Here is a 4,572-nt window from a genome sequence, read left to right as displayed (position 1 = left end):
CCATAGATTTAGGAAGTTAAGTAAATTACAAATAGAATCAATCCTAAGAAATTCACATTCAGATTCATCATAATGACAATACTGAAAACTATATACAAAGAAAAATTATTGAAAATGGTCACACACTCAAAAAGACACATTACCTACAGGAGCAGAAATATGAGAATGACTATGGATTTCTTATTATAAGCCATGGAGGTCAGACAGGTGTCACAACATATTTTTCTTCAGTGTGGAAAGAGAACCGTCATTCCAGAATTCTATCTCCAACAAAAATATCCTTCCATAATGAAAGAGAAATAAAGATATTCTCAGATGAAGGAAAACTAAAATAATTCAATGCCAGCAGGCCTGCTATTTAATAAAAAATTGTTAAACAGGTACTTCATACAGAACAGAAATTATACCAGAAGAAAATACCATGAATAAACAAATAACAACAAAATGGTCAACATCTGAGTTATGTTACATTTTTATTACATTTGAGGTCTATTAAGTATATTCCATACTTGAAAACAAAGAACATAACATTGTTAGGATTTTCCATATATGTAGATGTAATGAAGAAGACACCTACATCATAAAGGGGGAATGTAAAGGAATTTATATAGTTATGTTTCCATATTCCTACTGAAGTGGTAAAATACAAATTCTTTTTTTTTTTTTTTTTTTTTTACTGTGAATATATATTTTATTTAGTCACTTTTGTTTACAATTGAAACTCTGGGAATTCAAAATTAACATCCTTGCCCGTGAGCTTCTTATAGACACCAGAAAAAATTTCAACCTTGTGTTCCACATTGTTCTGCTGTGCTTTGTCCAAACGGACCTTTATGAGCCAGCTGCCATCTAGTTTCACACGGATTCTCTTGCCCGCAATTTCGCTTGGGAAGACCAAGTCCTCAAGGATGGCATCGTGCACAGCTGTCAGAGCACGGCTCCTAGGACGCTTTTGTTTATTTTTGTGTACAGCTTTTTTGAGTTGGCTTAGGCAGAATTCTCCTCTGAGCGATAAAGACAACAGGCTTCCCACTGAACTTTTTCTCCAATTCGCGTACTAGCCGGACTTGGATTTTCTGGAAAGATTTCAGTTGAGGAACAGGAACAAAGATAATGATAGCTTTCCGACCACCACCAACTTCAATTTCCTTCGCTGCCGTCATATTCAGCTCCCTGAGCTGAGCCTTGAGATCCGGGTTCATCTCCAGCTCCAGAAGAGCCTGGGAGATGCGGGACTCGAACTCGTCCGGCTTCTCGCCATTGGGCTTCACGATCTTGGCGCTCAAACTGAACATGGCCTTCTCCTGGGAGAACTTGCCGAGCGCCGGCTTAGGAAGAGCTAAAATACAAATTCTTAATAGACCGTTAATAGTTTAGTATGTATTTATAATCCCTAGGGCAACCACTATAAAACATTGTAAAAAGATACATTGTGAAAATTACAATAGGTAAATTAAAATGGAATAAGGCAAAAGAAGGCAGAAAAGGGGAAACATAAAAAAGTAGGGACCAACAGAAAGTAAATAATACAATGGTTTGCTAACAAACAAATAATTGCATTGTATGTAATTGCAACATCAGTAATTGCATTATATGTAAATAAATAAATTGCAACAGAGATTACTGGTGAATAAAAAGCATGACCCAACCAGATGTTGTCACCCAAAAACGCACTTCAAATATAATGATAAGGACAGATTAAAAGTAAAGGAAATCAAAAAAAGCTGTAGTAGCTATATTAATACCAGACAATATAGGCCTTAGAGAAAAGAAAATTACCAGGAATAAAAAGGAAAATTACACAATGATAAAAGGATCCATTTCAAATGTGTATTCACTTCTGATAAGTGAAATTCGAAGAACGATCCTTGACCTTTTGCCTTTGTATAATCTGCCTTCCTTTGAGTATGGGCTGAAGCTGTGAATAGGATGAAATACCACTCCCATGAATATGTTATGTTCCTTGGTAAAAGGAATGTTTCAATTGTGTTGAGTTTAAAGTGGAAAGTTTTCTCTGACTGGTGGGATTAGTCAGAGAGATTTGAAGCATGAAAACGACTTTACATGCCATTGCTCTTTGGGACCCAATAGAAACCACCCGGACATCTGACTTACAGAACTATGAGGTAATAAATGGAAGTCATTTAAGGCCATTGAGGTCGTGATAATTTGTTACTCTGCAAAAAAAAAAAAAAAAAAAAAAAAAAAACAAACAAACAAAAAAAAAAAAAAACACCTAATACAACCTCTAACAAGAGTTTTTACATGAAGCGAAACTAACAGAACTGAAAGGACAATATGAGATTTTAGTTGGAGACTTCAACACTCCTCACTCCTCTCCTAGTAGTAGATACAACTGGTAGAAAACCAGCAAAGACATATAAAAACAAACGAGATTTTTTGTTTATTCATATTTAAATGTTGGAGGTTCTATCAGCTTGATCCGCTGAGAAAGAACTATGTGGTTAGGTACCTAGGAAACCAACAATGGACATGCAACATGGATGAAAATTAAACTTTTATTGTATAATCTGCTGAAACTTGAGGATTTTTTTTTTTTGACAGCAGCCATGTCTTCTTCTTCTGGTTGATACAATCCATTATTAGGATATTGCTTAAATAATTACAAAACATAGTGTAATGAAATATATTATGAATATTACATAACTAACATAATTTTTAGATACATTGTTGGTTGAAAAAGATATAATACAAAAGAAAGTGAAGAATATGCTAGCCTAGAGGGTATGGTATGTGTTTGTAGTGGATATATGTTTGTGTGTTCATATGCTCCTGATTAGCCCTGAAGGGTGCATAAACTGATAGTACTGATTACCTCTGGGAAGAGGAACAGGGAACCAGGGGACAGAGGAAGATTTTCAGTGTCTATCCTTTTGTACCTTTTAAATTTTAATTCTTGAGAATGTATTATTTTTTCAAATATCAATAACTGATCTTAATTTTTTAAATCTGCATAGATTCAATTATGTTTGAAAATACATTTACAGAAAAGACAGCAAAAAGAAATAAACTAGTATCTATTACCCTTTAAAATTAATGACTGCTTAAAATTTTGCTTACAAACTTTTATCTGTCATTTATATTTTCTAGAATAAATATAAATTAATTTTGTGAATTTAAGTTTTATAAAATGAAAATTTACTTATTAAGCTCAAATTCTCTTAAAGAGTAAACTTTTAATCCCTTTTTATAGCATCAAATCCTTCACCATTTATATCTAACCTGCTTTCCTAACCTATACTATTTTCCTTTATAATAATCAAATGTAATATATTCAAATTGAACAGCATTCTCTTTCCTTGAAGACAGGAAGAATCTTGTTTGTTTCTAGTTTGAGGGTGTGTAATAACACAGAAAGAGCAACAAAGGCAAATTGGAATACTTTGCAAATCACTTTCACCTAATTGGCTTGTTACTGAACATTAGCCTTGAACATAAGAAGTACTATTCAAACATGCATACACCACACACTAAAATTACTATTATATGTAATTGCAAAATTCTATAATAATATATAGAGTCAACTCTTGATAAGAGACTATATTCTACTTGAGTTTTCCATTGTGTGTTATTAGTAATTAGACCTCTGCATATGTAAAGTAAAATGGTTGATTTAGCTATAAAAACTGATCACAAGTTAAGTGCATGTTACGCGTTCGCAAGGAGAGCCTTTAGGCACACTAATATTGGAAATTTTTCCTAAGTATGTCAGAACTAAGATTTCTCATTTTCCCATTTGACAATCATTATTAACAACTCAGTTTATATACTGGATACTCCTTACAGCTCTTTCTAAGGAGAAATAAAAAGAGGTGCCTTAGCAGAGACCTTCAGTTGGTGATACCTACACAAACTTCCTATGGAATCAGTGTTCAAATATAAAACATTTCTCATAGCAGCAAGACTTTAAACCTAATTTCAAAGCTCAGAGATTTCCAACTCTGTAGGTGAGGTGTGCCTCCTCATAGCTCCTGTGTAAATATGCAAGGAGGCAGGAAACTGGTTCCTCTCTTAGTGGAGAATCCAGCTATACCTAGCCTATTGGTATTGTCTGGAAGCAAAGTAAGCACAGCATAAAAAGCCATGTGCACTTATCAGCCTCAGTTTGCAAGCATTACTGAGCCTGTACTATGTATTTTATATGGTGACCATGCTCTCCCTGTGTCCAACGATTATCAATATTACAAAAAAATGAAATAAAGACCTAAACTATTTACATAAAGGTAAATGATGCAACGTGACATAAAATAAAATGTAAAAACAAGCTGGAGATAATGTTTTAAGCCTACACAAGGGCAAACGATCATGCTTTGGAGAAAATAGCAAACACCTATTAACAGAATTAAGCAAGCAAATAAAAACAAGATGGGATTAAAAAGCAGTCACGTTAAAATATTACTAAGATTAATAATTTGCTACAAATTAGATACAAATAATGCATAATAGCAAACTATTTTGGTAGTGATGCCCCTTAAGGGATGATGATAATAACAAAAATAATATAATTGCAACACTACTATTAATACTTTTGCCTGCTCATTGTGTGTCAAA

At 33.5% G+C, this 4,572-nt stretch overlaps 1 pseudogene; it reads right to left on the bottom strand.

The window, feature by feature from the left end:
- Nucleotides 1-650: 650 nt before the first annotated feature.
- LOC715043 (small ribosomal subunit protein eS7 pseudogene) lies at nt 651-1,339 on the bottom strand (annotated as a pseudogene).
- Nucleotides 1,340-4,572: the final 3,233 nt, after the last annotated feature.

Source organism: Macaca mulatta, chromosome 4 (genome assembly GCF_049350105.2).
Source record: "Macaca mulatta isolate MMU2019108-1 chromosome 4, T2T-MMU8v2.0, whole genome shotgun sequence".
Lineage (NCBI taxonomy): Eukaryota > Metazoa > Chordata > Mammalia > Primates > Cercopithecidae > Macaca > Macaca mulatta.
Note: the sequence above shows the minus strand (reverse complement) of the source record. Positions and strands in the feature narration are given on the sequence as shown.